Here is a 25,486-nt window from a genome sequence, read left to right as displayed (position 1 = left end):
CCCAAGTAGCTGGAAGAGAGGAGGCAGGTGAGGAAGTACGGGGGCCCTGCATTAGGTTCCCTGAGAAACTCTACAATGCCAATGCTTCTGCTGAGAGCTTTAAGTTCTTCTCCGCAAGGCAACGCACTAGCCATCACTCCATTGACAATTTTATGAGTGGTCAGGGTGGGCTGGACCTTATATAATATCCACATTTCCCTCCTCAGAGAAACCCTGTTCTCTTATTTTAAGAAGCCTCTGGCCCATCTCACGATTGGGCTTCTCTAGCTGAGGAACAGACTTCGATGACCTCACAGGAAATATGGAGATGTTAGGACAATTTTAGGATATTAGAAAATTTTGTCTCCAAACCATTAACATCCCCACTGCAGGTTTTCTTAGTATCTTTAGCGTGCTAGCAGTGTGCACACCTCCCCAAATGGATTCAATCCATGGTGCATCTCAGATCATTCAACACCCTCTACATGCACACGTCACACGTACATGCACACACACACACACGCACACACACACACAGACACACACACACACACACACACACACACACACACACACAGATGAAAGACTATCCTGCAGGACTGATGTATCCTAGAAACAGTTTAGGATAGTTGTTCTAGAATATTAATGACATCAAATTGTGTCTGTTTTTGAGTATTGGGTCCCTGGCAGGGCTGTGATGCTGGGAAATCTCTTACTCATCTTTCTACCTCTGGCCTTCAGCCAGACCTACACCAGCACAGGCCTTTAAAGATGGCCTAAGCCAGTGAGTGCTGTAGAACATAATTTCAAACCTGTACCAACATTCCTAGCAGCATCTGCCTGCATCTTTTATCCTGTCTCCTAGGTGACAGGCGTTTCCTGCCTTACAAGTCTCTGGTGAGGTTTTCCTCATCACCCAGGAAGGTTCCATCAGTACGTGGCTCTGCCCACTCCATTTCTTCTGCCTCTTCTCCCTGCGTGGGACTGCAGGCAGCTTCCTAATACGACAATGGTGATTCTCCAGCAACCTTATGCAGGCACATTCCTTATCCTTGGTTTTTAGCTTCAGCTCAATATCTCTGAGACCCTCTCTGGCCCCCTTTATATCAGCCTGGGGATTCTATACTGTACCTTACCCTTGTATTTATGCAGGTTGACACATGCCCAGAGTAAAGAGCTCTCAGGTAGCTTGTATTGAGTGATCCTGGTTAGCGGGGTTGGCAAGTGGTTAATGAACCCTTTTTGGGAGGGTCCCAGAACCTTTGCACAAACTCATCCTTAACCAGAAAGCCCAATGGTTTTGTAAGCTCAGAGTAGGGTTCCTGTTGCCCAAAATTCTTGAACAAAACCACAAACTAGTTGGAAGTGTGCTTTATTGGATCTCAGTAGTCCTATTTGTTTCCTTCTGTTTTCCAGCTTCTACAGCATGACTGCATGGCTTTGGCACCAAGGCTGTTCTACACAAATGGAAAACTGATAGAGTACAGGGGTGAACAGACTCAGACAGAGGAGGCAGGAAGGAGGCGAGAGAGATCCTGGGGAGCCCGAGCCAGGCTGGGATGGGAAAATGCCCCCTCAAAACTACCCCTGCCATCTTGAACATCCTCCCTTGAGAAAGGTGCCAGACTGAACAGCCTACCCATCTGGCCTCACCATGCCACCCAGGCCCATCTGGTGAAAACTGGCTACATACTCCCCATTCACAGAGATTGGAAACCTAGAGCCCGTCACCTCGCTCTGTGTTACCCTAGCTCTTAATTCTTTTTTGGGTATCAAGTTCTTCACCTAAAAGTGGAAGCTTACATTAATTACGTGGATGGTTCTCACTCATGGCCTGTTACTCACAGTAAGAAAGACATCTGACACCCGAACCCTGCAGACATACATCGGCAGAGGCACCAGGCTGCCCCATTACTGAACAATGCCAACCTTTATGACCCACCATGAGTCCTCCATTATTGTCACATGCATGCTTTTATTAAAGTGTGATCTAAGTACAGTGGAGGGAACCCATCTGAACTCAGCAGCTTGATGCAGTTTCAAAAAGTGAGAACACCCATGGGAGCCAGGTCCAGTGATGCAGGCAGGCACCCCAAAACAGATCCTCCAGAACAACATCAGTACTTTGGAAGCCTTTCCCATTCTCTCCCCAACCCCAGCTCCTCCCCTAAGGGTAATCACTCCCTAGACTGCTAAGGTATTTGTCTTGCCTGCTTTTGTACTTTATAAAGGGGGGTTATAAAGCCCTGTGCCTGGCCTCTGTCTTTCAGTTTTACGGTTTCCAGGGTCATCAGCACTGCTGAATGTTCTGCCCCACTGTGGGAAGAGACTGACTGCATCTGTCCATTCAAGGCTGGGCGTGGCATGTGTTTGGCACACCTGTGTGCGGCTTGTGATTTTTGTATTACACGCACCCATATGAACACTTCATGGGTACACGCCACAGAGTGGACACACTTGCACTCCTAGGTTCTGAATGGTTGGTAACTGAAGAGTGTTTCGAAGTCAGCACACTAATTCAACCCAACCAGTGTGAGTATATTCCAGTGGCTTTACATGGTCATAGATGCTGGGCAAACTCCACCTCTTCCATTCAAGCCTTTCTCATGGAAGTGTGGAAGTGGTAGCAGTTATCTCATGGTGGTTCTCATGTATCAATTTCTCAAGAATAGTGATGTGTCCATGGCTTTGGGGGCTGTTTTTCTACTCTCTTTTTGGAAGCATCTAAGTCTTTTGCCCATTTTTAAGTGAGCTATTTGTCCTTTGGTTATTGATTTTTATGGAGAGCTGATTCTTTCCTACTGCATATATTTTGGATAAGTAGTCTTTGTTGAAGAGTCAAGCATCAGGGTGAGGTGAGTTTGTAATCCCAGTGTTTGGAAGGGGAGGCTAAGACAAGAGAACCACAATTTCCAGGCAAGCCTGGATGAAAAAGAGAACCTATTTCAACAAAACAAAACAAAACAATCAAATACATACACCTTCTCTGTAGGCTAATGGGTCATTCTAATTAGTTTTAATAAACGATGGCCTTGAATCATCAAATTCATTTCATAACTTGAAATGGATCACCACCCACAATTTGGAAATGGCTTCAAGTTGGTTGTCTGGCTTCCACAGGGCTGGAGCTCCCCTAAAGGGCCCACTGGCTCTACAGCAGTCAGAGCATTTCTGTGTCTGCAGCCAGTAACTGTCTGGAGAGCAAAGGCCAGGATATTAGTTTTATTTAGTTAAAACCAACTGACAAATCTATTTTCTATCTTAAATGACAACAACATCCAAATCTCCGGAGATTCTAATTCTGCCAGCCCCTTAGCCCAGGCTAAGGGAAAAGACTTTGGGAATGAACAAATTGTGGAATAACTTAGTAATGATAGATGATATGTTTTCCTGATATGGCTCTTTACCCAGAGATATAGCAGGCCCTCAGATAGTGCCAAGGATGTAAGACACTTCCAGAAGTCCTTTATATTCTGCAGGGAAGAACAACACTCCTTTAGCTCTGCCAACAGTGGCCACCGGATCCAGGCTTCCCCACAGCTAGAGTACTTGAGTGTTGTTCCACTCAACTTCCCCCTCCCCCAACCCTTCAGAGCAGCGTTCTCCACAGACTCAAAGCTTCAGCAAGCAGGGACAGGACTCTTGTCAAACAAGGTGATCCTATTTAGCCCAAGATAATGGAGCTAGTCAGTTGACAGAACTGGCAATAGCGCCAGATTGACTGATTTCATGGCCCAGGTTATACATCTTGGTGGGAACCAGACACTGTGTGGAGGCTGGTCATGCTAAAACGACTGGAGATTCTCATACATACAAACCCCTGTGCACACATACAGATGCACATGTATAAGCACTTGCACATGCTAGGCGTGCCCATAAGTGTATACATGCTGCTGATTTTCTTTCTCAAAAATCTATGGTCTGTACTCAAATAGTATAATACACACCCAGCTGGATCTTACCTTGTGCTGCTTTGAAAACACCAAGAGTCTCTAATGCATGTATAATTCAAAGCACAAAGTGTGGGGCATTTATTTTACAGTTTACAACTCTCCTTGCCACTCATCAGCTCATCTGATGTTCCCTATAGCCTTCTAAACATACACAAATACATGATGCATCACATGGCCCCTGACCTGATAGTCTAGGGCCCTCATTCCAGGGACATGAGTTCTTGCTGTCCAGGACTAGAGCTTTGACCCTGGGTATAGGGTAGGAGAGTTTGTACAGCTCTGGAACCCATATTCATTTGTCCTTTTCAGCTGCGTGTTTCTGTAGCAATCAATCTATCCTTATGAGGCTCTGAGTTTTAACTTCATGGACCTTCTTGGCTTGGAGTTACGTTTGTGTGAGAGTTTATCAAGTATGAACATTTCTCTTTTATGTCTAATGAACATTCTGTATCTTCTTGTTCCTTTTTTTTTTTAAAAATTAAAGTTGCCTCTGCCTCTTGTCCTCTCTTAGCCAAAGGTAAGTAATTCCATCACCAGTTAATGAACTCAAGGACTCATATTGATTGTGTATCTCCTAGGGACCAGGTACTAAGTGCCTCATGACCATTACCCCAACACAGACCGTCTCTGACAGGCATGCATTAGCTTCTCTGTCTCACAAATGAAGAGATAGAAGTTTGGAGATGAGAAGCGACAGTGTATAGCCACATACAAAGTCAGCAAGCCTTAAAACCCGGGATTGGACCCAGGTTCCACTGACCGGCAAATCCTGACTCATTCCACTGCCAGAGACTGTCAGAAGCAGCATCTTGCTTACTTACTATGAGTTAGCTAAACCATGTGGATGGAGGGAGCAGCAGCAGTGGGCTTATCTCACCCAGCTCTTCTCTATTTCTCTAAGCTCAGAAAAACACAGAGGCCTCCCCACCAGCTCAGCATGAGCAAAACTGCAATGAGAACTCAGGCTTGCCTCTGCACTGCCCCTCCTGCTGGCAGTGGCCTGCCTGCAGCTTGTGTTCTAGGCTGGCTCCAAATGCAAGATGACATTTGCTAGGTTGGTAAGATGAGCTGAGCAGGACTTGTCCTAGAAATGAAACTATGTGGGATTATTGGGGGAACAAGGGATTTAGAAAATGGTCAGGGGTGGGGTGGGGTCTTGTGCTTGTTGCATAACCATGGTTAGAATTGTCTAGCAGGGAAGGCATGGTGGATGGGAGAAGAAGAGGTGGGTTTCAAATGGAGAGAGTCGAGAGAATGCTCTAAAAGGCTGGAGTACGGACAGACATCAGCTACCCTGGTAGTTCCTGGAGCTCCAGGTCCAGTCCAGACATCTATAGCAATCTCTACTCTGAGAGTAAAAAAAAAAACAAAAAAACAAAAAACCTCCACACTTCTAACACCCTTTCATCTCTGAAAGCCCATAAGCCTGTGAAATATATGCAAATCGCTACAGCAATAAACCCATCCTCCCTGTTCATTGTTCTTGGGGTGGGGGAGACCTTTATTATAAAATAAATGGAGATGAAGTTACCTATTAGTGCATATTTAAAAGGCAGGGTTGGGGGAAGGGAGCACCTGTAACATTAACTTAAGTCATGAATACTCTGAAGTGGAAAAAAAAATTGACTCACTTTTTAAAAAATCTTCTTAAAAGGGTCTAAGAATAGTCCTTCAAATAATCCTTGAAGTACGCAATTTTAATTTGGACACATGGTAATTTCAGTCTACCTGTTGGAAAAGACAAGAAAGAAATCAGTCACTATTGATGAGGCTTGCTCTTCTTACAAGATTCTGGAAGTGTAGGGCTGTTGCAGGAGAGAGTGGGAGGGGGTGGGAAGGGGGGAGGGCAGAGCATTACAGTAGCCCTAAGCTGAGGCTAGTTTCACAATGAAGGTAGTAGTGCTTAGTTTGAGCAAGGGCTCAATCAAGCTATATGGAATGAATGAAAAAGGGTGGACAAATGAGGGTTATCATCGAACTTTGATACAGAGAGCTGCCCTATAGGCTTAACTCTTCAACTCTGTGGGAGAAACAAAATTTCTTGGCCCTGAGCATGTTATGAGAAACGGCACTGAAGCCATGTTTGTGGTGTAGTAATGAGAACGAGGAATGCTGGGCCAGCTTTATCTATGACCAGAATTCTGGCTCTGCTGTTGGTATCAACTCTAAGCCGACTGATTTATGACTATTGTTGTGCTTAAATTGGATACATAGGCCATTCATTAATTTTTAGCCCTTTTCTTTTTCTAACATAAGCACTGAAGATCATAAATTTCCCTCTAAGTGTTGTCTTGGCTGTATTCCACAACTTTTGATATTTAATATTTCCTTGATAGTTCATTTGTAACTATTTTATAATTTCTATTGTCATTTCTTTTTGACCCAAGAGTGAGTTAGTAGTGTGTTTGTAAAATCTCTCAATACAGTTTTAAAAGATACAAAATAGAAAACGTCTCATCTTCCTGTTATTGACTTTTAGCTTAATTGCATTGTGGTGAGAAAATGCGGTCTGTAGGATTCTGATTCCTTGAAATTTATTGGGAAATGTTTTATGGACTAAGATGTAGTCAACTTTTGTAAATGTTGCGTATATGCTTAGAATATTAATGTGTTTTCTGATGTGATCTCTGGCCAGTTTTTTTTCTTCCTGCCTTCCTTTCTCCATTCTTTCCTTCTTTCTCCCTCCTATCTTCACCCTTCTTTCTTAAGACAGGGCCAGACTGGCCACAAAGTCACTATGTAGTTGAAGATGACCTTTAACACCGAGTCCTCCTGCTCCCACCTCCAGAGTGCTAAGTGGGGATTGACTTTGGGTACTGTAGGCAAGCACTCTAGCCATAGCCCTGCTTAGGCCAGTTTCTTTCAGCCCCTTCTACACTCCCATTTCTTTGCTGGTAAAAGAGGTTGTGAGCAACGCAGACAGCTCCAAATTACACTTAGTTCTGGTGACAAAAGCCAGAAAAACAACAACAAACCACAAAAACCAAGGAGAGTAAAAGCGAAAGCTGCCCAGGTTGGGCTAGCTTTTGCTTATAATAATATAAACGACAGTGTCTCATGCTCTCCAACCATTTGAAGTTTCTAAATAATAAGCACATTTGTCACTGGGTCTTAGCAAGTCTGTCTAAATAGAAGCCATGGTGTCAACTCAGAAAGGTAAAAGGTAGCAAAGGAAGAAACTCCTGATGTGTGTGTGTGTGCGCGCACGCATGCATGTATGTGTTGTGTATGCATGCTTGTGCATGAAAGTGCACGTGCAGTTATACACTCTGCCCTGAGTACTGGAACCTGGATCTCTTACTCTTCCCTCTGTCACTCCTTGCCCTCTCAAATACATCTTCTCCCTCACTGTCTGTGAGACCTGCCCCGTGATCACCTGCAATGCTGCCCTCCTTGCCCTGATCAGATATGTCTTCTCAGTCACTGTCCTCTAGATCCGCTCCCCTGATCACCTGCAATGCCGCCCTCCTTTCTAACCTGCTTCATTCCAAGATTACATTCTGTCAAGATTTTAATATACAACCTCAGGAGGTAAATTCAGAGGCAATCTCCTTGGCAGATGTAATTCTGGAAGAGGGCTGGGGTTAGGTAGTGGGCGGCGAGCAGAGCAGCTCGATGCTGACAGAGTTCCAGGAATCTTCCTCTAGCACACGCCCTTCCGGTGACCTTGCCCCCGCCCCCACCGTGTGCTCTTTTCTCCTCCGAGCTTAGCTGGAAGATCTGTCTGCGTCTTTCTTGCCTACGCTTGCTCTTCACGGATCGCTGTGGTGTGACTCTCATCTGCTGAATGCTCTCATCAGGATCGTGACGATGACACTGCAAAGGATGGATCCACGGTGGCCTCTCTGACTCATCAGTCACAGGAACTGCCCATCCTTCTGGAAACTGTCCTGCCTCAGCATTTATGCCACGGGCTTCCCCTGCCTTTTCCATCTTCTAAGAAGTCCCTTTGGCATTGGAATTTGAATTTCTATGATTTCATTAGAATCACTTCAGAAAGAACAATGACCCTAAGCCACCATTTATTAAGTGCACAATACCTTCATGCCGGTTAATGTGTTGAACATCATTTATTTCTCTTCATTTGCACAATAACCACCAGAGGTAGATGCTATTCTTTATATTTCTCAGATGAGAGAATGGAAGGGTAGAAAAGTCTTATAAAGTCCTAGGACCACTCAGCCAAGACTTGGGAGATTAGGAGTCAAACTCCTGTTTCATCTAATCCAGAGCATATAGGCTCCACTGTGGTCCTCACTCCTGCCAGCCTCCTAGTTCTTGGCCTCTGAGATTACCATCTCCCCATGATGTTACACTGTCCTCCCTTCACCTCGTTCTGCCTCCCCCAGAAGGCCTCTGGTCTGAAACACAACCCATTGGTCCAGGCCCTGCTCTGCCAAGCCTACTCAACGAAACTACTCCCATCCCTCATTATGAAAATTCTGTATCCCAAGCTACCCATTGGTCCCCTAAGAATTGAACATACAGAGCATACTGCTTTCTAGAAGTCTAAATAGAAGCAACCAAACAAAGGGATTTGTTACCAGTGTTTCTTTTGTTCTTGCTTTGCTTTTTCTCTTTGATTGTTGATTTTAATTTAATTGGATTTATTTATTTTATGTGCATAGCCATGTTTTGCCTGTATGTTACTACATGCATGTCTAGGATACATGGATAATAAAGAAGGCATTGGAACCTTTTGAACTGGAGTCATGGATAGTTGTGTTGCATGTAGGTGCTGAGATTTGAACCAGAGTCCTCTGGAAGAGCATTAATTGATAATCCATCTCTCCAGCACCCCTAAAGATGTTTTTTAAATGCTCACCCTTGGAAACACAACAACAGGCTATTGTTATAATAGGAAGAAGCTTACTAGAAGTTAGAAGTCATGGTGCTTGGGTAAGGGAGAAGTTCTTCTCAGAACTTGTGCATGGACGAAATTCTCGTGATCTATCTAGCCAGGACGGTTGCCAAGGTTACTAAACCAGGTCTTGTCAATTTCCTTACCCAATCACCACATTTTAGAATCGCATTTACACATCAAGCCACACTCAAATGCCTTCTCATTCTTGAGAGATTCGCCTTCCCTTTCTTTAAGAGGTGTAAATGAACCCACTTTCACTCCAGATCATCTTTGCTAGCTAAGTCTCACTTGGCATTCCATCATCCATCACGAATGTCACAGTTCAAGAGGAGCTGCAGCATCTTCACTGCTGTCGCTGGGCTTGAAGGTGAAGTCAGTTCATTCCTGATCCATTCAGAACCAAACCTAGGGCTTGGCACACAAACGTCAGCGATGGAAACAAGATGGCGTTGGCATCCAAAAATCGTCAAATGCAGGTCTCAGTGGATGAAAATAAAAACACCGGGAACTAAGGAAATATCGAATCCATCCAACAGATAAGGAGCCCAAAAGGGGAGGATGTTCCCATTGAACATGAAATTCGTGCACCGTGGCTCACAAACACGTCAGTGAGGTGGATTTTGACATGCTCCAGGTGAATTTAACATTGGAGACCTACATCCAGACATATCCCAGTTCCCACAGTCAAAAGATCAGAGTCAGAACTTAGAAAGGGCTTCAGGCTAAGTCACTACAACCAGGGATCAGCAGAGGGACCAGAAGGGCTGTGTCCACGCAGCTCTCTCTCCACTCCCAGACCAGCAAATGAAGCCTCCAGGAAGCCAAGTGCTTTTGGTATCACTAAAAATAAACTCTCCAAACTTCATCTAGATATATTGCAGCTGCAATTTACAGCGTCTAGAACTTCACATGGTATAATTAGCAAATGGATTACAATGATTTATTTTTGGTTTCAAAGCTCAAATGAACATAACCTTCCAGTCGAATGGGAAAAGAAGAGGCTTGGAGCCAGCCACATTCCTCCAGTCCCCTTCCAAAGCCATAATTTCCATTCTGGCAGGCATCCATCTACTGATGTCCAGTGGACATGCCATGAGAGGGGACAAGAACTCTGGGTTCTGGTGTCCCTGAGAAGTATGACTTTGGTGATGAAGTCTCTAGCAGGGTCCAAGTTGACTCTTCTAGTAACAGAAAGGTGCCTAAATCACCCTGTTTGCATACAGGGAAACCCAAAACATTCACTGTGGAAGAAAGAAGAGCCTTAAATTGATCTACGAGCATTAGCATGCACTAAGCCAAACACAGCAGAGACTAATCTCAAGGAGGAATGAGGGATTCCCTCTACAAATACTAGGTGCATTTTTTTCAGGATAGCTTCCCTCAGCTTGCCTTGGCACAGGGAGAAGCCGACTGGGCTGGTTCTGAGAGTCCCAGTGGAGCATGGTACGCAGAGAGGTTGAGCCATACAGCTCAAGGAAGACAGGTCTTGCCAGGCTGGGAGCAGAATTGTGTTTGTGTTTTCCTTCCTTTTTATAAAATGGCCATAATGAGTAACTACCTCAGAAGACTACCCTGGCCATGAAGCAAGAAGTGTGTGAAAGAAGTTTTAATAAATGTATACTAGATATTTTTGTCAAGTAAATAAATTCTAAAACAGTTCTTTCTTTTGTCCGCCTGTTTGTGCATGCTTGCACATGTGCAGTTGCACACGTGTGAGGTCCATGTTATGTGATGTTCTCTAACTTTTCAGAGAGGCCAGGCAGCAAGCTCCAGGGATCCTCTTGTCCCTGCCTCCTGAGCACCAGGATTACAGTCATGCACCACCTCTTTTATGTAGATGCTGGGGATCCAAACTCGGGTCCCCACGAACAGCAAGCTTATTACTGACTGGGCAAACCCCCAGTCCCCCAAAGTATCTCCTTCTGCCAAAGACTATCTGACCAAGGTCCTATGGAATGTGACAGGGCTAAGGGCAGAACACCAGAAAGCCTGGGAGGGTTTCTTCTCCAGTTTTCTGCATGGTGCCTGGGCAGAGACAGGTCTCCCAGCTGAGTCATCTGTAGCTAAGAGAGGGGACTGGGTTTCAGGTCAAAGCAATAACAGCTTGCCTGCCACTCTAAGCACTCCCCACTTAACCAAGTCAAATCCCACAAACCACTGACACAGGAGGTGAAATGAGGGAACTGGAGATGAACTAAAAAAGTACTTCTCACAGTGAGGGGAGGAAGGCAGTGTATACCCAGCACCCACCGAGTTCCAGGCCCAGGACTAACACTTCTACATTGCCCTCATGTGCAAACTTGCTACCTGCCACAGTGCTCTGTCACCCATCCTGGGCATGTGCACTGATCTGTTCATATCGCTTGCCTCTCTTAATGATCCCAGCTTTCATTTGCCTCTCCACAGGGGTCTCCAGAAAGTTGGAAGAACTTCAGTGCCATGGTCTGTCATCCCCAGATCTGCCTGAGTCTCCTGACAACTTTCACAGACAACAGTGGTGGACTTGAAGAGCTTTGGAAGCTGAGAAGGACTGGACAGATTGAATTCTGTGTTCAAGATGGCTCACAAGCATCTCTCCTTCCTATTCGCTCACCCCACGGCTCCATCCAAGACACAGAGGCTGCCTTCTTCAGAGAGGCACTCACCCCTCTCTCCACTCGCTCGGCCTCACTTAGACTGAGTGCCTGGGGGAGCCTCACTCTGCTCACACACTGGGATGACCATCCTCTCACCCCACTCCTTCAGAGCCCCGTAATCACATCCAGATCTCTCTGGTTGGAAAATAGTTTTATCACAGAGGACTGACTACACGTAGGGCCTCCTAGGCAAGTGCTCTATCAGGGTACTTCCCAGCCATTTTACTTTTTATTTTGAAATAAGGTCTTCTAACTTGCCCAGGCTGGTCTCAAATTCACATTTTTTGCCCAGCTTCCCATACTGGGGAGTTTAGACCTGTGAGAGATTCTATGACCAAAGTCTATGTCCTGCCTTGAATGACAGTCCTCTGAGTAGACACAATCATGTCTGTCCTCTGGGAGCCAGGCACACAGTGACCTCATCAACATACGTTTTGTTGATATCTCTATAGCAACGCATGCACCTAGTAGGTCCTTAATAAAATCCCACCAAGGACATTTCTATGTAAGTCAAGTCCTTTCTTTCCTGAAGGTGGCTTGGCTTGACCCTCCCTCCTCTGGCCTCCCTTGTACTTGGTGCTTTTCCAGCCTTATTTACTCCTGTGAGTTAACCATTATCCAAGTGGGTAGCATGTCTTTCCTGCAGACCATAGCAGCTCAGAGAAAAAAGTATAGGGGATCCACAAAAGGAAAGACCTGTGTCTGGATTCTTGTGAAGGGACACACAGCAGGCAGAGACCTCATAGCCTACTTCTGGAGCCAAGTTTCCAGCCTTGAGTTCTGGCTTCATAGGCATAAAAATGCCTTTCTTTTTCTTCCTTCCCTTTCTTTCCCCCCTTTGGCGTGAAAGAAATGGTTAGCCATTAAGATGTAAAATGCAGCTGTCACAGTTCATAGAACAACAGACAGGTTAATATGGGTTCTTAAGAATGCCATTTCCTCATATTAACCCCAGAGCAATGGCGACCTATCAAGATGCACTGCGGAGGGCTCCGGAAGCTGGCTGCATTTCTACTTTAATAATATTTGATGTTTAAATAACATTTGATGCTTGTTTCCAAGTAGAGTCAGATACTCTGCTTTTTCCCTTCTCCCTCCCTCCCCTTCCTTCCTTCCTCCTCTCCTTTTCTTCCCCCCTCCTTCCTCCTTCCTACTCTGAGTATATTGGCTTTGGGTTACATTGGAGTTTTGTCTTTGCTTCTAGAACCTTCTGATCCCAGAGTCCTCTTCTCTTTTCTATTCCTTATCTCTCTGCATCTCCCAGGCTACCCATCCTACCTGCTTGCCACCTGTCATAGAACTAATGTAACTTTGAGAATGTTTCAGGTCCCTCCCAGCAAGGGTTGAGTTTTTGCTTTTTCTCATGATTGGTGAGAGCAGTCATGGTAGGCCATTTCCAGCAGATGTGAAGAGCCACTGTGCTCCGAAGGAATGTCTACTGGTCATCCCTGCACTATGCAGGCCGGAGGGCTGGGATTGGCACTAAGGCTCCACCCACCTGGCAGTCTGAAGAAGTGACATTTGGACCTGTTATGCCCATCACACTATTTTGGTTCCAGAGTTTTGTTACCCTAGGATCATCCATAGAGCAATCCTGTGTGTCAAAGGGCTATTTGTGGGATGCCCACTAGAATATGGCTTCACTCTGGCTTTGTTGAGCTGTGCATAATGTATGTTTCATAAGAAGTCCTCAAGGGACAAGCTGAAGGGTAAAATCTTACATCATCAAAACTGCTTTCAGTTCTTCCAATGGGCAAGGTTCTCAGGCCCTAGTGCTCTATATACATTCTCTCTCTGTCTCTCTGTCTCTGTCTCTCTCTCCCTCCCTTCTTTCTTTTCTTTTTTCTTTTCTTTTTCTCCCTCTTCCTCATACTACTAAACTGAGCAATTTCTCATTGTCATTGAAGACTTAAGCCCTCCTCACTCTCTGGCTGGCTTGGGTCTCTAGCTAATTCTTCCTACCCTGCGCTTCCTTGGCGATCCCTCTTGTTTTTGAGCAGTGGTCTACTGTTGTACCTGCCTCCAGCAGATGTGTGAGGGAGTCCCTGCTTGACCAGCACACATGTGCAAAGAAGAGTCAATACATTACTTAATCTATGCATCGATGACTCTCTGCCTTACTCTAAGAAGAATTTAAGAAAACACAAAGGTCAGATACACCCCCGAGGAGCTTGGAGTCCAGTGGAATGGCAGACACATAAGCATTTTTAAAGCACATAAGGATTGAATAATAAGATCTGGAGGAGGACTCTGAGGGAGGGACCATCCCTCTGGTATTTTTTTAGAACAAATATGATATGTGGGTACACTTAGTGGATGCTTTTTGACCACATGACATAGGTTGGTAGGGAGGCCTCAAAGGGCCTTACAGAGCACATATTTTACTAAGGAATATTGAAGCCAGTGGTGTGTGGGGGGGCAGGGTGTGGGAGAGGGAGAGGGAGAGGGAGGGGGAGGGGGAGGGGGAGGGGCAGGGGCAGGGGCAGGGGCAGGGGCAGGGGCAGGGGCAGGGGCAGGGGCAGGGGCAGGGCAGAGGCCTCTAATGGCTTGCCAGCTAATGGCAGCTGAGAAATGATCCTGGGACACCCAGTAGTGACTAGAAACTCTCAATCCAGGTCACTGACTACCTGTCCAGTGAGTTGCTGCTTCCTGCAGAGCCTCAGCTGCTTCTCTGTACTATCAGAAAATTGGAACTGACATCTCAGATAATAAGCTATGGTATGGCTGGGTCCTGTTCAAATGGTGGAGCTATGCTTCTTCCTGTGATATACTCTTAAGACACATAGGTGCATCATTGTGGGTCTCTGTGGCCTAATTTCTTCCTGCAGAGACTTCCAAACCTAATTGGCCCATAAACCTGGACTTCTTCCTTAAGCTTTGATCTTTCTGGCCTCCCTCCATTTCCCTTGTTTTGTCTTTTAAACCTTTGTTCAACAACTGTGGCTAGTTGCTACCCAGCAGTATGTTTAATGTTTACAGCTATGGTGACAAAGTTGACTTAGTATTTTCCTTTTGGAAATTAGTGGAAGTCCTAGCCCTCAGCTGCTAAGTACACAAGCTCTTAGTCCTTAGCAGACTCCTGGTTCTCACCATTTTGGGCCTCAGCCTCCTGATCCCCAGAATTTTTGTCCTCACAGTCTTTGGTCTCTGGGTCCTTAGGCTCTTGGTCTTCATTCAGGCTTCTGGTTCCTAGCATTTGGTTTTCGGCATCCTGGACATCAGCCATTTACTTGGTATAGATGGCCACCAGCTCTCAGGTACTCTGCTCATGTTGTGAGCCTGCCTGGAAGGAGCTCTCTATTATTGTCTTAGGTCTATTATCCACCCCTGAGGCCTTTCTCATGAGCCTCTATCACTTCTACATTTCTCTTTTGATTTACCTTCACTAGAATCCATAGCCATTTTCTTTCTCTTATAATCACCTAACACTGTCCTGTATTGGTGGGTTCAATATCTTGGATCCATTATTCTGAACTATACAAGGCCAGAGACTGCCTTTCTATCACTGCATCCCAGCAGTGGTCAAGCTAATAAGTACCCGAGGTATTTTGAACTTAATTGGACTACCGTTACATTTCTAACCAGTGTCCTCTTACCAGGCCAGGTTATAAGGAAGAGCAGAATAGTCTTTCTCCTACCCTTTATTTTTCCAGAAAAGCACAACTGACCTGGTCCATAGCCTCCTCTGGCCTCAGAATTTGTTTTTGGCTCACACAGACTCTATGAGCACAGCACCTACATCCTTAATGTCTATTTAATGCTGTGGATTTTCTGAGGATGTGCTGTGAATGTGCAACATCCACAGGAGGCAAATTCACCTTTGTATAGTTTTGACAAATAAGATGCCTGCTAGCAGCACAAGCTCAGCTTTCTGCATCTGACAATTTTGGTTCTACAAGGAAGCAACAATGATTTCCTTCTTCAAAGTTCGTCAGACCACAAGAGACTGCAGAAACAGGCAAGATGTTGTCTTGGCATAAGACCACTGGGTTTGATCCTTAGCTCTGGCATGCCAACTCTAAGGCCTTAGTGACTTTTTATTTCCTGCAAGGAGCCTCCAGGTCCTCATCTGGATATTAGCATGGACCATACCACCTTTCTGCTGTTGCTACAAAGATAAACTTCAGAAGATATAAGACTCTTGGGATATGGAATGTAACATTAGATTCTCAGTGAGAAGTGACTCTTGGGCCTCTTGTATGATCTGGGGAGGTGAATACAATAAGAATAGCATGCCTTCTATGGTTTATAAATCAGAAACTGATGTTATGCACGATGTCCCAGTGAATTCTCCAACAGTGTATTATGACACACCTTACAAAGAAAGTAATAGAAGTTCTGAGTCATTGAATGATTTGTCCAAGAACACAAAGCCAGAGGAAGGCAGACAGGTTGTCCTGGACTCACTAACTCTGCCTTAAAATCTGAAGTCTTCAGGAGCTCCTGGCCACAGAAAAGGCCATTTATACATTTACATGGGTCTTCAATTAATGGATAAATACTTATGTTCAGATGGTCACCTCTAGCATGGCTAACGTCCCTCCAAAACACCAGTAAGTTAGGGTGTCTTATACTACTGCATAGCCACTGCCCCATTTATCTTCCTGGAGGTAGAGCTGAGGAAGGGGTTGTGGAATGGACACCTGTCAATCCTGGGCCCAGAGAACCAGCACCCCACCCCACCCCCCCATTCTGCTTATCCTCCACATCTTAGTTTGCTTTCTGTGGCTGGGATAAACACCACGACCAAAAACAGCTTAGGGAGGAAAAGGGTTATCTCAGCTTACAGGTCGTAGGTCACCATGGGGGAAAGTTCAGGCAGGACCTGGAGGTGGGAACTGAAGTAGATGTCACAGAGGAATGCTGCCCACAGGCTTGCTCCCCATTGCTTCTTCAGCCTGTTTTCTTACACCACCCAAGACCACCTGTCCATGGGTGGCACCATCTACAGTTGGCTAGACACTTCTACATTAATCATCAATCAATAAAGTATCCTACAGCGTTGACTCCATGCAACCTGATGGCGGTGCTTTCTCAGCTGAGGATCCCTCTTTCCAGATGATTCGAGCTTGTGTCAAATTGATAAAACAAAACTACTAACCAGGACACTCTACCACAGAGACCTTGGAAGTCAGGACTGCTAGGCTGAAGAGCTACTAGGAAGGGGTGGGACATGACCTTCATATGTGACAAAAATAAGGAATGGATCTTTGTGTGTCAGCTAAGTCAAGTTTGGGAACCCTCTCTCACTGTATCTCTTCCTAACCCCTAGCTTGACTTCTGATTCTAAGTTCAAACTATGGGCAGAACACCAGATTAATGTGGAGAAAATAACAGTTTGTGCCCACTGGGCCTTCCTTGATCTCATCCTGTGCGGGAGGCAGCATCACCACCACTTAGACAGGGAACTGAAATAAGAAAGGACTACCTTCCCCACCGCCACATAGCCGCTGTCTCCAAGCTCTTCTTCCCATGGCTTCTGGATGCTGCTTGTCCGTTGCTTCCTCATCTGTGACAGGGGAGGAGGTGGACCCTTCCACCAGTCCTCTCAGTACTGAGAAGCTGAGGGTGTCTACACTCCTCCCACTCTGCCCACTCTCCTGGCCTGTCCCAGTTGGTAAGAAGGTTGACAGAACCACATGGTCACTTACCCAGTCTCTCATTGTGTATGATATTGCTCCACACCTTCATTCAACTAGTATTCATTTATTCACTTTCATTCATTCATGGATCTAGCCATTCATTCCTATTCATTTCTCCACATTTCAGTTCCATATATTTACTCATTTATTCACTGACTGGCTCCTTGATATATTAATTCACTTTTTCTTTCTCTGATTCCTCTTGCTTATCCTTTTTCATCTACTCATTTGATTAACTCATTGGCACTTTTCAATCATTTCCCCCTTCTTTCCCTCCCATTTCCTATACATCCACTTATTCACTCCCTGCCTGCCCCTTTCTCCTCCCTCTCTGCTCTTCAGCACAGCACAGCATCCTACCAGGAAGCTGAACCTCCCTTGGCTAGGTCCATTAGCCCTCCCTTCCAGAACATTCTCTTCCATTTGAACATCAGCTTGCTGAGCTGTGCAGGCATGTCTCCTGGTGTGTGTGGGACATGCTTTCCACTCAGGAACAGATGTTCCTGTAATTACTGTTTTGACTTTCACCCCCTAATGCCAGAACATTCTTTCCACAAACTCCTGTAGCACACAGGAAAGCAAGCAGGCAGCCTGGGCAGGGAGCTCAGTGCCTGGGGGTACAGATTCCACGGCCTGGTGTAGCATGGGCAGCCAGGCAGGACATTTGGAAGGCCTCTCTATTCCAGGATCTCTAGTCTCAGCTGAGCTGGGACATATGAGCAGGATCTGAAAAGCAATGTGAGGCCTCCTAAGAGGAGGGCTGATGGATGCCAGGTATGAACAGCCTGGTGTCATTTTACCTTAGTGACAGGCCACAGTGCCAGAGAACATTTGCCGCCGTGGAGGACATTGCCAACTATATGATAGCAGAAGATGGAAGCAATTCTGCCCTGGCTTCTTATGTGTGTTGGGTGTTTCTCATACTCTAAGCCTATAGTCCCTTGGTGCTGTCATCTCCTTCATTCTCCTGACTTTTAGCTGGTCTTGTGACCTCTCAGCCAGAGACTACATTTCCCAGATTCCCTTGCTGAGAGATACACCAACTAAGTTGTGGCCAGTGGGTGTGAGCAGAGCTTATCACTGCCACATCTCTGCTGTGCCCTTGAAAAGAAGAGTGTTCTCCATTTCCCTCCTCCTCCACCCGCAGCAGAGAGTGGGCCTTGGAGAGAGCTACCATCAGCTGACTTTGGGGTTTAGGAAGTGTTTCAGGGCATGAAAGAAAAAGAGAGATGGCCCTGGTTCCTGGAGAAACTGGGGAGGTAGAATTTGTCTCTTGGCTAAGATTTCAGGCATCCTGCTTGGCCTCAGTGGGGTGCTAATAAAGCAGCAAGCCAGCAGGGACGACATGCCACCAAAAGGATGTGCCTCTTCCTACATCCTGTTTCCTGGAGGAGAAACTTTCCTCAGAGGCACATGCTTGCCTCCTCTCCTCTCCTTATGCTTTCGTTTGAGTTCAGAGTCCCCTAAAAACTCATGTCGCCTCTCTGACGATGTAATTAGTGGTTTAAAATGAAGTCATAGCACATTAGAGTGGATGCTACATCCAAGGAGAGCCTTCATGAAAAAGGAGCTGGCACTGGTCAGAATTGGGGTGCTTAGTGAAGGTGTAGGAGGAGCTTAGGTTAGCGCGTCCATAAGCAGAGTGTGTCAAGGACTGTGGGCAGCAGCCAGAGGAGGAGCTAGAAAATGAAGAATCTCTGAGTACAGTGTGCGGTGCAGGCAGGAGGAAGATGACCCACCTCACCCCCGGTGGCCTACAGAAAGCAAACTTGCTTTCTGCTATGGTTCAACGGGTTCTTGTTCCCCCCACCCCCGACCCCAGCTTCCCTTTTCAGAAGGTCAAAGTTGCATGACTCCACAGTGAAGTAGGAACAAGCCTCTGGCTGCAGATGTGCAGCCACACCAAGAGCTTCCTTTGAGATTAAGGTCACAATGGCTTCTGAAATCATATCATGCAGCATTAGGGACTGATCCACCATTGACTGTTGCATGTGGTGGGCAAAATTAAGATTTTAGTCCCTTGATTTGTTCATATGGAAAATGAGGGTAATAATAATACCCTCCTTCCAGAATTGTGCCATTTCAATTAGTTATTACTGGAGAGCACTTTGAGAGAACTAAACGAAACTGTGAGTGTCAAGGCTTGGCTAGTACTGATGGTGCTGTGTCTGCCTTCATTATTATCATCCTCTTTCTGATTCTTCCATGTCTCTGCTAACACTCGGGATGACTGGCATTGTTTTCATTATGTTCTGGCTTCCCTAGAGCCCCAGAACTTATCAACTCAAATCTTCATTAGCCTCCTTTTGCAAGTGAGGAAACAGTCTCAGAGATGAGCAGGGGGACCCTGGTTACCCTCAGAGGCTTCACAGTCTCCTTCTGCACTGAGAGTTGGGCTACCAGGCTCCCAAGTATGTGGAACTGGCTGAAAGTCTCCCACATGTCCCAGAGGTGATGGGCTACAGCCCAGCGAGAAGTCCCTGTCATTCCCAATAAAGTCAGGCAACCACTGCCCAGGTAGAAGACTTTGCATGGCTGAGGGCTGCAGGAAGCTTAGAAAAAAGACAGTGCAAACAAGAGCACTCTTCCTGGTGGGCCCCAGGCACTCATCTCTGGGTCAGGGCAGCTCAGTTCCTTGATTCCTCACCTTTGGAGGTGCAGTCTTATTGGAGGAAGTGTGTTATTGTAGGTGTGGGCTTTAAGATGCTCGTCCTAGCTGCCTGGAAGCCAGTCTTCTCCTAGCAGCCTTCAGATGAAGATGTAAAACTCTCAACTCCTTCAGCACCATGCCTGCCTGGATGCTGTCATGCACCTGAATTGATGAAAATAGACTGAACCTCTGAATCTGTAAGCCAGCCTCAATTAAATGTTGTGCTTATAATAGTTGCCTTTGTCATGGTGTCTGTTCACAGCAGTAAAACCCTAACTAAGACAGATGGGTTGCTAGTGAAATGGGGGCTCACACTCTGTCAGTCAAACTCAATTTTGTAGAATGGTAGTGATTAGTTCCCATCATAGAAGAGAATGAAGAACTGGGTTTTAAAGTCTGAGTAGGAGTTTTCAATGGCAGAAAGATAGGTTAAGACTGGGTCAGGAAGTTCTAGACAGGAAAAGGATAAGAGAAAACTTAATCAACAGTTATGAGGCAAAACTATTGTATGCAGAAAGTCAAGCAGGTAGCTCAGCATGGGGAGTGGGAGGTCGAGGTGTCACTTTGGGAATGATGTTGCAGAAGAGAAAGAGGGTGGCCCTTGATGGCTTATGAATGCCAAGCATGGCTGCTAAGACAAGCTGTTCATCCATTATTCACAAGGAGGGGGGCTGATTATTTCCCATGGGAATATGGGAAGTTACATTTGGGAAAAAGAGTTGCTTCTAGCAGGCAACAATGTCATCAAAGCTCCTTTTGCATTCTGGCTCTGCCAGCCTTAACATTGTCCTCATGGGTGTAAGACAACTGCCACACCTCTAAGCATTCTATTCTGAGCTCATAACAGAATCAAAGATAGAAGGGCTAAGTCCTCATATTTCAGTAGTAAACACAGTGGCTTACAGAGGACCCACTGATGGCCCCGAGGCAGGCAAAGATGCTATAACTAATGTAGTAAACACTGGAGACTATCCTAAGTAAGTACTTTCCAAATCTCACCAAGCAACCTTGAAGCTCAAGTCCTCCCTTTATTTCTGGTTATGAAGTAGCACAGTAAAGAAGCACAGACAGGGTAGGAAAGTGACCCAAGGTGGCCCAGCCTGGAGCAGAGGAAACTGGGTGGTCTGGGTATTGTGTATTCGGTTAAACATATATTTTTGTGCATTTTAGAAAGCACACTTTGACTTGATGACTTCCAGTTAGGGGATAGAAACCTGGGCAAGGGGAGGCGAACAGAGGGAGTGCCAGGACACAAAGGCTTGGCACTGACGTAAGGGTGATGTGCGGATAGAAGCCTGAGGCTGGCTGGCCATCTGCTTTCTAGACTGGGCTCCCTCTGGGTCTTTATGACTATGGCTGGGGCACTAATGTCTGACACAATAGAGATTCTAAATGAAGAGTCCCACCTGCTGTACCACCAACCCCGTCACTGGCTGCAGACTTTCCCCCTTTGTGGTGGCGCTGAGACCATACTGAGCAGCATACTGTGCAGAAATGCAATCTTGTTCTGCTGCCTGTGCCTGACAGACAGGGGGTTCTGCAAGGCACACAGAGGGTATCAGGGAGGACCCAAGACTGTTCATTGTCACACCTGGTAGCCTGATAAGCTGTCTTACTGATGCACACAAAGCCTTTAGTGCCGGAGCACACTAATTGTATACTATCAGGTCTTGCCTGCATCCACAGCCCTCTGTGATATGACATGCCACCTGTTAAATCTAGCCCTAGGGGACCAAGCCCAGGGCAGCCTACAGAGGATGACGATGATCAAGTCTCGTGGAGAGGTGCTATTTCTTTGCTTTAGATGACACTGAGCCTCAGTAGAGCGACCAGCTAACCCAAGGCACCCAGCTCATCCTCTCCAGTTCTCTCTCTCTCTCTCTCTCTCTCTCTCTCTCTCTCTCTCTCTCCCTCTCTCCCCCTCTCTCTTTCTCTCTCTTTCTTTCTCTGTGTATGTGTGTGTACATGAATGTGCATGTATTTGAACACGTGTGTGTATATGCATGTGTGTATGTGCCTGTATGTATGTATTTCCAGGTACCTGTGTACTGTGCACATATGTACATATGGGAATAGGCCAGAGGATAACTGCAGATGGTCTTCCTTAGGCACGCTGCCCACTATGTTTTTATTTGTTTATTATCTATCTATCTATCTATCTATCTATCTATCTATCTATCTATCTATCTATTGATAGAGTCTCTAACTGGCCTAAAATTCACCAAGTAGGATAAGTGGACTGGCCAGAAAGCCCCAGGGATCTGCCTGTCTCTATAGTGTAGGGGCTAAACAAGTGCAGGAGCAGGCCCAAGACACTTTGAACATGGACTCTGGAGATTAAACTCAAGTCCTCATCTTTGCAAGATGAACACTTTACCAAGGGACCTCTTTCTCCAGTCACAGCCTTGGCTAACATTCAAAATGAAAGTCCAACACCCCAAGAACATTTTTATCCTTAGGCATATGGAGATGTCTGGCCACTCAGTGCCTGAATCTGAGGCATGAATGAATCGAGCCAGAATTGCTCTAGACCTACAGGTCTTCTGAGCTACCCTGAAGACTCAGAGGCAAAGGATGGACAATGGGGGAAACTGAGGGACCTGCCTGGACTCTCTGAACAAGCAATGAATCTGGAATGCAGTCCAGGGCTCAAATCCCTCTCTTTCCACCCGGCTGCCTCTTTAATCAGCACATTTGTACAGCAGGAACTCGAGCTTCCCCAGAGACTGTTAATTTAACAAATTCTGGTCATGCCTGGCTTCCAAAGATGGTTTTCTTTACCTGATGCAATGTCAGAGCATATGCTACGAGCCCCTTCCCAGAGCACTGGTGAGACCAGTGTTTAACCACAAGCCACCACCAGTTCCTCTATGGCCACAGAGCAGGGAAAAGGCAAGTGCTTGTTAGTTAGAAGAATCACACACGCAGATTTGCTGCTTGCGACCTGCACTCCCCATGTCACACAGGCCCAAAGCCGCCTAGACTTTGAACAAAACAGTTCACAGGGATCTGAATTCTAATTCTGAGAGACACCAGCTCCTGGATCTTGGACATGTTATTGCCCTTCTTGTCAGATTGGTTACCAATCTGTTTGATAAAACCTGGACTATCCATGATGGAGTCTTTGTGAGTCGAAGCCATGGCTTGTTCACACCTTGGTATCTAGAAGCCAGTACCGGGCATTGGACTTGCTCAGTAAATGTGTATTGGTGAAACACATCATAGCTTGAACCCACATGAAGCCATGATAGTTAGTCTTGATTGTTAGTTTAATTGGCTTGAGAAAGCCCTAGGCAATTGGTATAGCACAGCTCTTGGTGTACCTGTGAGCATAGTTCCAGAGACAGATCCTGAGAGCTCTGACCTCTTGAATAGTCTAACCCATTCACGGAGTTGATAGACTATTAGAAGGTGGTGGAACTTTGAAAGGTGGGGAATGACTGGAGAAGCAGGCCACTGAAGACATGCCCTTGGGATTGTTTCTCGCTATAGCTCTTTCCTATGGTGGCTCAGCTATACTTCCTGTCTGCAATGATGTGAGCTGCCTCACCATGCTCTCCCTGATGTCATGGCAAAGCAAGCAATGCTAATCTGTCTTCACTTCAGTTGTTTCTGTCAGGTAGTTTGTCATAGTGACAATAAAACTAATATAAGACTGTCCTTAGCTTGTGTCTGTCTGTGTGTGTTCTTTGTGTGTATGTGTGTGTATGGTATTACTGCATGTATCTGAGCTTGTGGGTACATTAGCTTGTGTGTATACCTGCAGATGCCAACGGAAGGCATTAGGAGTCTTTCTCTATCATTCTTTGCCTTATTGTTTTGAGACAGGGTCTCTCACTGAGCTGGAAGCTCACTGTTTCAGCTAATCTGAAATTCTAGCCACTCACCAAGATCCACATTTCTCTAGCATACAACACAGGGTAAAGTTGGGGCATGCTAGGGATTTGAACTTAGTTCTTCACCCTTGTATAATAACCATTCTTACTCACTAATTCTCTTCTCCAGCCCCAGCTTCTGTTCTTTTTTTGTTCACTACTTCAGGGTTCTGACACTGAACAGATAGCTACCTCTCAGTGTCTGGGAGGCAAGCTGGGGTAAGCTGCAGCAGTAGCTCTGACCACCCTGGGCTTTTTCACATTCAGGTGGTCTATGGTACACCTACTCAAAGTTCTCATGTTGATATTCCAACTCCTGGCACCTCAGTCACGGGATCTTATCTTGAAATGGGGTCATGGTGGAGGCAGTCAGATAATTGAGGATGAGGTCAAATCTAGGTAGTATGGGCCTGGAACAAATAAACAGAAATTTGGGCCAGCAGGTGAGCCCCTGGGCAACATCTTGAGGTGGGAAGACAGAGGGACCAGAGTGAAGCATCTTATCTACTGGCCCAGGAGTACCACAGCTGACAGAGACTGGCAGAGGCTAAGGGAGAGGATGAGTAGAGACATTAGCAGCCTGTGACACCTGGCTGAGTGTCCCAGCCTTCAGATGGTAACTGTGAGTAGTGGAAGTTACCAATTTTGTGGTGCCTTGTGGTGCAGTCCTATGCTAGCAAGATGATGGAAGAAGAGTCCAAGATACCTTTGTGTGGTCTGAGGTCAGGAGGGCAGTGCAACTTTCCTCAGTTGTAGGAGGGGTCCAGAAGGGGATCTCAAGAAAACCACAGGGACTTGTACTCATCTGGGCAAAGGCTCAAGTGAGTTTCAGTCGTACATGGGACCCTGGGTCATTGGTGTCACCAGGCTCAGGCCCATGAAGTACTTCTTCATTTTCCATAATGTAAGTGTGTGTCAAAGCAGAAGTAATTAGAGGTGAGGAACTGAAAGCTCAGAATAGGGAGATGTTCTTGTTAGCGAGGTGGAGGCTGAACTGAGGCTAAAACTCAGCAATCTACAAATGCCCTTCAAATACCAGCATGCCTCGGCCAGCAGACACACAGAACTATGCCATTTGCGTGAAATGCTACAGCCTCCGTGGGCACAACTGTATATTTAGACATTCTCAAGGAAGGGGGGTGGTGGAAAAGTGGTTCTTTCCATTTTCACAGATTATTTTAAGAGCTAGGACACGTGGGGATTTTGTTCCAAGATTGGAAGAAGACCAGGCTATGAAGAAGCTACAGAGTAGGAAGTAAGTGCTTAGTGCTCCCACAAAGCCTTTGGTCAAAAGAGCAATCATGGGCTACTGTTAAAAGGTGGCGAGCCCATGGGCTGGTTAAGCAGCATGCTTTAAAAATCACTGAGGGAGGAAGAAGTGGAAGAGGGGGAGGACAACATAGGAACTTGAGTTCTATCCTAGGGTGGGAGCCACATGGCATGGATAATGAATCAGACAACAGAGGAATGTAACCTAAAACAATCAGAGAAGCTACTGAGCAGAGAAGACGCAGCCTTTGGGCGAATCATCAGCCTGACTGTTGATGCTGGATACTTCATCCTTACCCAGTGTTTGTCACAAGGCAAAACACAAGTGACAACTCCCGAACAAGCTCCACAGTGATTCCCTCACTTAAGGAATGTCCTTTGGAGGGTGTGATGGTTAGTTTTCAATGCCAAACTTGCCACAACCTAGAACCCCCGTTGAGCAACGTCTCAATCAAAGACTTACCTACAAGAATTTGGATGGTGGACATGTCTGTGGGGGGTTGTCTTGACTGTGAATTGATGCAGGAAGATATACCTTGAATATGGGAGGCACCATTTTATGGGGTGTGCTCTGGACTGTATAAGACTGGAGAAAGCTGGCTGAATATTAAGCAAAGG

At 46.0% G+C, this 25,486-nt stretch overlaps 1 protein-coding gene across 24 annotated transcripts in view; it reads right to left on the bottom strand.

Moving 5' to 3' along the window:
* The window catches only part of Tenm4 (teneurin transmembrane protein 4), a 739,850-nt gene that overhangs the window by 409,190 nt on the left and 305,174 nt on the right, over positions 1 to 25,486 (bottom strand). For 4 of the 24 annotated variants that reach the window (NM_001310762.1, XM_030242544.1, XM_030242550.1 and 1 more), the window contains exon 4: positions 5,564 to 5,660. The exons of the other annotated variants lie outside the window; for them this stretch is intronic. The gene's annotated coding sequence lies outside the window, so the exon portion shown is untranslated. The remainder of the gene's footprint in view (positions 1 to 5,563; positions 5,661 to 25,486) is intronic. 24 annotated transcript variants of the gene reach the window in all.

This window comes from Mus musculus, chromosome 7 (assembly GCF_000001635.26).
Source record: "Mus musculus strain C57BL/6J chromosome 7, GRCm38.p6 C57BL/6J".
In the NCBI taxonomy this organism is placed as follows: Eukaryota; Metazoa; Chordata; class Mammalia; order Rodentia; family Muridae; genus Mus; species Mus musculus.
The sequence above is the reverse complement of the archived record's forward strand: the minus strand, read 5'-3'. Positions and strand labels throughout refer to the sequence as shown.